This window comes from Quercus lobata, unplaced genomic scaffold, assembly GCF_001633185.2.
Source record: "Quercus lobata isolate SW786 unplaced genomic scaffold, ValleyOak3.0 Primary Assembly Scq3eQI_119, whole genome shotgun sequence".
NCBI classification, from domain to species: domain Eukaryota; kingdom Viridiplantae; phylum Streptophyta; class Magnoliopsida; order Fagales; family Fagaceae; genus Quercus; species Quercus lobata.
The window spans coordinates 20,273-30,490 of record NW_022154958.1 but is presented as its reverse complement, the minus strand read 5'-3'; positions in this window follow the sequence as shown (position 1 = coordinate 30,490).

Here is a 10,218-nt window from a genome sequence, read left to right as displayed (position 1 = left end):
TTTTTTTAATTTTTAAAATTTTTTTGCATTTATTTTTGAATTTTCAAACTCGGTTCAGGTTCGAACGGATAGGAAAGAAATTTTTTTGGTTCTCTATTTTTCGGCCTGTCGTGGCTCGTTTCGTCTTGAAATGAAGCCTGGATGATGGTTTTGTAATTTTTAGAATTTTTTTGCATATATTTTTGAATTCTGTAACTCGGGTCGGGTTCGAACGGATAGGAAGAAAATTGATTTTCTTCTCTATTTTTCGGCCTGTCTTCACCCGTTTCGTTTTGAAATGTATCCTGGATGATGTTTTTTAATTTTCAGAATTCTTTTGCATTTATTTTTGAATTTTCTAACTCGTGTCGGTTTCAAACGGATAGGAAAGAAATTTTTTTCGTTCTCTATTTTTCGGCCTGTCCTGACCCATTTCGTCTTGAAATGAAGCCTGGATGATTTTTTTAATTTTTAAACTTTTTTTGCATTTATTTTTGAATTTTCTAACTCGGGTCAGGTTCGAACGGATAGGAAAGAAATTTTTTTGTTCTCTATTTTTCGGCCTGTCCTGACCCGTTTCGTCTTGAAATGAAGCCTGGATGATGTTTTTTAATTTTTAGAATTTTTTTGCATTTATTTTTTAATTTTCTAACTCGGGTCGGGTTCTAATGGATAGGACGGAAATTTTTTTTGTTCTCTTTTTTTCAGCATGTCCTGACCCGTTTCTTCTTGAAATGAGGCCTGGATGATGTTTTTTAATTTTTAGAATTTTTTTGCATTTATTTTGTAATTTTCTAACTCGGGTCGGGTTCGAACGGATAGGAAGGAAATTTTTTTTGTTCTCTATTTTTTAGCCTGTCTTGACCTGTTTCGTCATGAAAGGAAGCCTGGATGATGTTTTTTAATTTTTAAAATTTTTTTGCATTTATTTTTGAATTCTCTAACTCGGGTCGTGTTCGAATGGATAGGAAGGAAATTATTTTTATTCTCTATTTTTTGGCCTGTCTTGACCTGTTTCGTCTTGAAAGGAAGCCTGGATGATGTTTTTTAATTTTTAGAATTTTTTTGCATTTATTTTTTAATTTTCTAACTCGGGTCGGGTTCGAATGGATAGGAAGGAAAATTTTTTTCTTCTCATTTTTTCGGCCTGTCTTCTCCCGTTTCGTCTTGAAATGAAGCCTGGATGATGTTTTTTAATTTTCAGAATTTTTTTGCATTTATTCTTGAATTTTCTAACTTTGGTCGGTTTCAAACGGATAGGAAAGAAATTTTTTTTTGTTCTCTATTTTTCGGCCTGTCCTGACCCGTTTCGTCTTGAAATGAAGCCTGGATGATTTTTTTAATTTTTAAAATTTTTTTGCATCTATTTTTGAATTTTCTAACTCGGTTCAGGTTCGAACAGATAGGAAAGAAATTTTTTTTGTTCTCTATTTTTCGGCCTGTCGTGGCTCGTTTCGACTTGAAATGAAGCCTGGATGATGTTTTTGTAATTTTTAGAATTTTTTTGCATATATTTTTGAATTCTGTAACTCGGGTCGGGTTCGAACGGATAGGAAGAAAATTTTTTTTCTTCTCTATTTTTTGGCCTGTCCTTCAACCACCCGTTTCGTCTTGAATGAAGCCTGGATGATGTTTTTTTAATTTTCAGAATTTTTTTGCATTTATTTTTGAATTTTCTAACTCGGGTCGGTTTCAAACGGATAGGAAAGAAATTTTTTTTGTTCTCTATTTTTCGGCCTGTCCTGACCCGTTTCGTATTGAAATGAAGCCTGGACGATTTTTTTAATTTTTAAACTTTTTTTGCATTTATTTTTGAATTTTCTAACTCGGGTCAGGTTCGAACGGATAGGAAAGAAATTTTTTTTGTTCTCTATTTTTCGGCCTGTCCTGACCCGTTTCGTCTTGAAATGAAGCCTAGATGATGTTTTTTAATTTTTAGAATTTTTTTGCATTTATTTTTTAATTTTCTAACTCGGGTCGGGTTCTAATGGATAGGACGGAAATTTTTTTTGTTCTCTTTTTTTCAGCTAGTCCTGACCCGTTTCTTCTTGAAATGAAGCCTGGATGATGTTTTTTAATTTTTAGAATTTTTTTGCATTTATTTTTTAATTTTCTAACTCGGGTCGGGTTGGAACGGAAAGGAAAGAAATTTTTTTTGTTCTCTATTTTTTGGCCGGGCTTGACCTGTTTCGTCATGAAAGGAAGCCTGGATGATGTTTTTTAATTTTTAAAATTTTTTTGCATTTATTTTTGAATTCTCTAACTCGGGTCGGGTTCGAATGGATAGGAAGGAAATTTTTTTTGTTCTCTATTTTTTGGCCTGTCTTGACCTGTTTCGTCTTGAAAGGAAGCCTGGAAGATGTTTTTTTAATTTTTTTTAAATTTTTTTGCATTTATTTTTGAATTTTCAAACTCGGGTCGGTTTCAAACGGATAGGAAAGAAATTTTTTTTGTTCCCTATTTTTCGGCCTGTCCTGACCCGTTTCGTCTTGAAATGAAGCCTGGATGATGTTTTTTAATTTTTAGAATTTTTTTGCATTTATTTTTTAATTTTCTAACTCGGGTCGGGTTCTAATGGATAGGACGGAAATTTTTTTTGTTCTCTTTTTTTCAGCATGTCCTGACCCGTTTCTTCTTGAGATGAAGCCTGGATGATGTTTTTTAATTTTTAGAATTTTTTGCATTTATTTTTGAATTTTCTAACTCGGGTCAGGTTCGAACGGATAGGAAAGAAATTTTTTTTGTTCTCTATTTTTCGGCCTGTCCTGACCCGTTTCGTCTTGAAATGAAGCCTGGATGATGTTTTTTAATTTTTAGAATTTTTTTGCATTTATTTTTTAATTTTCTAACTCGGGTCGGGTTCTAATGGATAGGACGGAAATTTTTTTTGTTCTCTTTTTTTCAGCAAGTCCTGACCCATTTCTTCTTGAAATGAAGCCTGGATGATGTTTTTTAATTTTTAGAATTTTTTTGCATTTATTTTTTAATTTTCTAACTCGGGTCGGGTTCGAACGGAAAGGAAAGTAATTTTTTTTGTTCTCTATTTTTTGGCCGGGCTTGACCTGTTTCGTCATGAAAGGAAGCCTGGATGATGTTTTTTAATTTTTAAAATTTTTTTGCGTTTATTTTTGAATTCTCTAACTCGGGTCGGGTTCGAATGGATAGCAAGGAAATTTTTTTTGTTCTCTATTTTTTGGCCTGTCTTGACCTGTTTCGTCTTGAATGGAAGCCTGGATGATGTTTTTTTAAATTTTTTTGCATTTATTTTTGAATTTTCAAACTCGGGTCGGTTTCAAACGGATAGGAAAGAAATTTTTTTTGTTCTCTATTTTTCGGCCTGTCCTGACCCGTTTCGTCTTGAAATGATGCCTGGATGATGTTTTTTAATTTTTAGAATTTTTTTGCATTTATTTTTTAATTTTCTAACTCGGGTCAGGTTCTAATGGATAGGACGGAAATTTTTTTTGTTCTCTTTTTTTTCAGCATGTCCTGACCCGTTTCTTCTTGAGATGAAGCCTGGATGATGTTTTTTAATTTTTAGAATTTTTTGCATTTCTTTTTGAATTTTCTAACTCGGGTCGGTTTCAAACGGATAGGAAAGAAATTTTTTTTGTTCTCTATTTTTCGGCCAGTCCTGACCCGTTTCATCTTGAAATGAAGCCTGGATGATTTTTTTAATTTTTAAAATTTTTTTGCATCTATTTTTGAATTTTCTGACTCGGTTCAGGTTCGAACGGATAGGAAAGAAATTTTTTTTGTTCTCTATTTTTCGACCTGTCGTGGTTCGTTTCGTCTTGAAATGAAGCCTGGATGATTTTTTTGTAATTTTTAGAATTTTTTTGCATATATTTTTGAATTCTGTAACTCGGGTCGGGTTCGAACGGATAGGAAGAAAATTGTTTTTCTTCTCTATTTTTCGGCCTGTCTTCACCCGTTTCGTTTTTAAATGTAGCCTGGATGATGTTTTTTAATTTTCAGAATTTTTTTGCATTTATTTTTGAATTTTCTAACTCGTGTCGGTTTCAAACGGATAGGAAAGAAATTTTTTTTCTTCTCTATTTTTTTGCCTGTCCTGACCCGTTTCGTCTTGAAATGAACCCTGGATGAATTTTTTAATTTTTAAACTTTTTTTGCATTTATTTTTGAATTTTCTAACTCGGGTCAGGTTCGAACGGATAGGAAAGAAATTTTTTTTGTTCTCTATTTCTCGGCCTGTCCTGACCCGTTTCATCTTGAAATGAAGCCTGGATGATGTTTTTTAATTTTTAGAATTTTTTTGCATTTATTTTTTAATTTTCTAACTCGGGTCGGGTTCAAATGGATAGGACGGAAATTTTTTTTGTTCTCTTTTTTTCAGCATTTCCTGACCCGTTTCTTCTTGAAATGAAGCCTGGACGATGTTTTTTAATTTTTAGAATTTTTTTGCATTTATTTTTTAATTATCTAACTCGGGTCGGGTTCGAGTGGATAGGAAGGAAATTTTTTTTGTTCTCTATTTTTTGGCCTGTCTTGACCTGTTTCGTCATGAAAGGAAGCCTGGATGATGTTTTTTAATTTTTAAAATTTTTTTGCATTTATTTTTGAATTCTCTAACTCGGGTCGGGTTCGAATGGATAGAAAGGAAATTTTTTTTGTTCTCTATTTTTTGGCCTGTCTTGACCTGTTTCGTCATGAAAGGAAGCCTGGATGATGTTTTTTAATTTTTAAAATTTTTTTGCATTTATTTTTGAATTCTCTAACTCGGGTCGGGTTCGAATGGATAGAAAGGAAATTTTTTTTGTTCTCTATTTTTTGGCCTGTCTTGACCTGTTTCGTCTTGAAAGGAAGCCTGGATGATGTTTTTTAAATTTTTTTTAAATTTTTTTGCATTTATTTTTGAATTTTCAAACTCGGGTCGGTTTCGAACGGATAAGAAGGAATTTTTTTTTTGTTCTCTATTTTTCGGCCTGTCTTCACCCGTTTCATCTTGAAATGAAGCCTGGATGATGTTTTTTTATTTTCAAAATTTTTTTGCATTTATTTTTGAATTTTCTAACTCCGGTCGGTTTCAAACGGATAGAATAAATTTTTTTTGTTCTCTATTTTTTCGGCCTGTCCTGACCCGTTTCTCTTGAAATGAAGCCTGGATGAATTTTTTAATTTTAAAGAAATTTTTTTTGCCATTATATTTAAATTTTCTAACTCGGGTCCGGGTTCGAATGGATAGGAAGGAAATTTTTTTTGTTCTCTTTTTTTTTGGCCTGTCTTGACCTGTTTCGTCTTGAAAGGAAGCCTGGATGAATGTTTTTTAATTTTAGAAATTTTTTGCATTTATTTTTTGAATTTTCTAAAGCTCGGGTCCAGGTTCGAACGGATAGGAAATAAATTTTTTTTTGTTCTCTATTTTCGGCCGTCCGACCCGTTTCGTCTTGAAATGAAGCCCTGGATGATGTTTTTTAATTTTCAGAATTTTTTTGCATTTATTTTTGAATTTTCTAACTCGGGTCGGTTTCAAAACGGATAGGAAAGAAATTTTTTGTTCTCTATTTTTCGGCCTGTCCTGACCCGTTTCGTCTTGAAATGAAGCCTGGATGATTTTTTTAATTTTTAAAATTTTTTTGCATTTATTTTTGAATTTTCTAACTCGGGTCAGGTTCGAACGGATAGGAAATAAATTTTTTTTGTTCTCTATTTTTCGGCCTGTCCTGACCCGTTTCGTCTTGAAATGAAGCCTGGATGATGTTTTTTAATTTTCAGAATTTTTTTGCATTTATTTTTGAATTTTCTAACTCGGGTCGGTTTCAAACGGATAGGAAAGAAATTTTTTTGTTCTCTATTTTTCGGCCTGTTCTGACCCGTTTCGCCTTGAAATGAAGCCTGGATGATTTTTTTAATTTTTAAAATTTTTTTGCATTTATTTTTGAATTTTCTAACTCGGGTCAGGTTCGAACCGATAGGATATAAATTTTTTTTGTTCTCTTTTTTTCAGCCTATCCTGACCCGTTTCTTCTTGAAATGAAGCCTGGATGATGTTTTTTAATTTTTAGAATTTTTTTGCATTTATTTTTGAATTTTCTAACTCGGGTCGGTTTCAAACGGATAGGAAAGAAATTTTTTTTGTTCTCTATTTTTCGGCCTATCCTGAACCGTTTCATCTTGAAATGAAGCCTGGATGATTTTTTTAATTTTTAAAATTTTTTTGCATCTATTTTTGAATTTTCTAACTCGGTTCAGGTTCGAAAGGATAGGAAAGAAATTTTTTTTGTTCTCTATTTTTCGGCCTGTCGTGGCTCGTTTCGTCTTGAAATGAAGCCTGGATGATGTTTTTGTAATTTTTAGAATTTTTTTGCATATATTTTTGAATTCTGTAACTTGGGTCGGGTTCGAACGGATAGGAAGAAAATTGTTTTTCTTCTCTATGTTTCGGCCTGTCTTCACCCGTTTCGTTTTGAAATGTAGCCTAGATGATGTTTTTTAATTTTCAGAATTTTTTTGCATTTATTTTTGAATTTTCTAACTCGTGTCGGTTTCAAACGGATAGGAAAGAAATTTTTTTTGTTCTCTATTTTTCGGCCTGTCCTGACCAATTTCGTCTTGAAATGAAGCCTGGATGATTTTTTTAATTTTTAAACTTTTTTTGCATTTATTTTTGAATTTTCTAACTCGGGTCAGGTTCGAATGGATAGGAAAGAAATTTTTTTGTTCTCTATTTTTCGGCCTGTCCTGACCCGTTTCGTCTTGAAATGAAGCCTGGATGATGTTTTTTAATTTTTAGAATTTTTTTACATTTATTTTTTAATTTTCTAACTCGGGTCGGGTTCTAATGGATAGGACGGAAATTTTTTTTGTTCTCTTTTTTTCAGCATGTCCTGACCCGTTTCTTCTTGAAATGAAGCCTGGATGATGTTTTTTAATTTTTAGAATTTTTTTGCATTTATTTTGTAATTTTCTAACTCGGGTCGGTTTCGAACGGATAGGAAGGAAATTTTTTTTGTTCTCTATTTTTTGGCCTGTCTTGACCTGTTTCGTCATGAAAGGAAGCCTGGATGATGTTTTTTAATTTTTAAAATTTTTTTGATTTATTTTTGAATTCTCTAACTCGGGTCGGGTTCGAATGGATAGGAAGGAAATTTTTTTTCTTCTCTATTTTTTGGCCTGTCTTGACCTGTTTCGTCTTGAAAGGAAGCCTGGATGATGTTTTTTAATTTTTAGAATTTTTTTGCATTTATTTTTTGAATTTTCTAACTCGGGTCGGGTTCGAACGGATAGGAAAGAAAATTTTTTTTGTTCTCTATTTTTCGGCCTGTCTTCTCCCGTTTCGTCTTGAAATGAAGCCTGGATGATGTTTTTTAATTTTCAGAATTTTTTTGCATTTATTTTTGAATTTTCTAACTCGGGTCGGTTTCAAACGGATAGGAAAGAAATTTTTTTTGTTCTCTATTTTTCGGCCTGTCCTGACCCGTTTCGTCTTGAAATGAAGCCTGGATGATTTTTTTAATTTTTAAAATTTTTTTGCATTTATTTTTGAATTTTCTAACTCGGGTCAGGTTCGAACGGATAGGAAGAAATTTTTTTTCTTCTCTATTTTTGGCCTGTCTTCACCCGTTTCGTCTTGAAATGAAGCCTGGATGATGTTTTTTAATTTTCAGAATTTTTTTGCATTTATTTTTGAATTTTCTAACTAGGGTCGGTTTCAAACAGATAGGAAAGAAATTTTTTTTGTTCTCTATTTTTCGGCCTGTCCTGACCCGTTTCGTCTTGAAATGAAGCCTGGATGATTTTTTTAATTTTTAAACTTTTTTTGCATTTATTTTTGAATTTTCTAACTCTGGTCAGGTTTGAACGGATAGGAAAGAAATTTTTTTTGTTCTCTATTTTTCGGCCTGTCCTGACCCGTTTCGTCTTGAAATGAAGCCTGGATGATGTTTTTTAATTTTTAGAATTTTTTTGCATTTATTTTTTAATTTTCTAACTCGGGTCGGGTTCTAATGGATAGGACGGAAATTTTTTTTGTTCTCTTTTTTTCAGCAAGTCCTGACCCGTTTCTTCTTGAAATGAAGCCTGGTGATGTTTTTTAATTTTTAGAATTTTTTTGCATTTATTTTTTAATTTTCTAACTCGGGTCGGGTTCTAATGGATAGGACGGAAATTTTTTTTGTTCTCTTTTTTTCAGCAAGTCCTGACCCGTTTCTTCTTGAAATGAAGCCTGGTGATGTTTTTGTAATTTTTAGAATTTTTTTGCATATATTTTTGAATTCTGTAACTCGGGTCGGGTTCGAACGGATAGGAAGAAAATTTTTTTTTTTCTCTATTTTTTGGCCTGTCTTCACCCGTTTCGTCTTGAAATGAAGCCTGGATGATGTTTTTTAATTTTCAGAATTTTTTTGCATTTATTTTTGAATTTTCTAACTCGGGTCGGTTTCAAACGGATAGGAAAGAAATTTTTTTTGTTCTCTATTTTTCGGCCTGTCCTGACCCGTTTCGTCTTGAAATGAAGCCTGGATGATTTTTTTAATTTTTAAACTTTTTTTGCATTTATTTTTGAATTTTCTAACTCTGGTCAGGTTTGAACGGATAGGAAAGAAATTTTTTTTGTTCTCTATTTTTTGGCCGGGCTTGACCTGTTTCGTCATGAAAGGAAGCCTGGATGATGTTTTTTAGTTTTTAAAATTTTTTTGCATTTATTTTTGAATTCTCTAACTCGGGTCGGGTTCGAATGGATAGAAAGGAAATTTTTTTTGTTCTCTATTTTTTGGCCTGTCTTGACCTGTTTCGTCTTGAAAGGATGCCTGGATGATGTTTTTTTAAATTTTTTTGCATTTATTTTTGAATTTTCAAACTCGGGTCGGTTTCAAACGGATAGGAAAGAAATTTTTTTTGTTCTCTATTTTTCGGCCTGTCCTGACCCGTTTCGTCTTGAAATGATGCCTGGATGATGTTTTTTAATTTTTAGAATTTTTTTGCATTTATTTTTTAATTTTCTAACTCGGGTCAGGTTCTAATGGATTGGACGGAAATTTTTTTTGTTCTCTTTTTTTCAGCATGTCCTGACCCGTTTCTTCTTGAGATGAAGCCTGGATGATGTTTTTTAATTTTTAGAATTTTTTGCATTTATTTTTGAATTTTCTAACTCGGGTCAGGTTCGAACGGATAGGAAATAAATTTTTTTTTTGTTCTCTATTTTTCGGCCTGTCCTGACCCGTTTCGTCTTGAAATGAAGCCTGGATGATGTTTTTTTAATTTTCAGAATTTTTTGCATTTATTTTTGAATTTTCTAACTCGGGTCGGTTTCAAACGGATAGGAAAGAAATTTTTTTTGTTCTCTATTTTTCGGCCTGTCCTGACCCGTTTCGTCTTGAAATGAAGCCTGGATGATTTTTTTAATTTTTAAAATTTTTTTGCATCTATTTTTGAATTTTCTAACTCGGTTCAGGTTCGAACAGATAGGAAAGAAATTTTTTTTGTTCTCTATTTTTCGGCCTGTCGTGGCTCGTTTCGACTTGAAATGAAGCCTGGATGATGTTTTTGTAATTTTTAGAATTTTTTTGCATATATTTTTGAATTCTGTAACTCGGGTCGGGTTCGAACGGATAGGAAGAAAATTTTTTTTCTTCTCTATTTTTTGGCCTGTCTTCACCCGTTTCGTCTTGAAATGAAGCCTGGATGATGTTTTTTAATTTTCAGAATTTTTTTGCATTTATTTTTGAATTTTCTAACTCGGGTCGGTTTCAAACGGATAGGAAAGAAATTTTTTTTGTTCTCTATTTTTCGGCCTGTCCTGACCCGTTTCGTATTGAAATGAAGCCTGGACGATTTTTTTAATTTTTAAACTTTTTTTGCATTTATTTTTGAATTTTCTAACTCGGGTCAGGTTCGAACGGATAGGAAGGAAATTTTTTTGTTCTCTATTTTTCGGCCTGTCCTGACCCGTTTCGTCTTGAAATGAAGCCTGGATGATGTTTTTTAATTTTTAGAATTTTTTTGCATTTATTTTTTAATTTTCTAACTCGGATCGGGTTCGAATGGATAGGAAGGAAATTTTTTTTGATCTCTTTTTTTCTGCAAGTCCTGACCCGTTTCTTCTTGAAATGAAGCCTGGATGATGTTTTATTTAATTTTTAGAATTTTTTTGCAGTTATTTTTTGAATTTTCTTACTCGGCTCGGATTCTAACGGATAGGAAGGAATTTTTTTTTGTTCTCTATTTTTAGGCCAATCCTGACCCGTTTCGTCCTGAATTGAAGCCTGGATGATGTTTTTT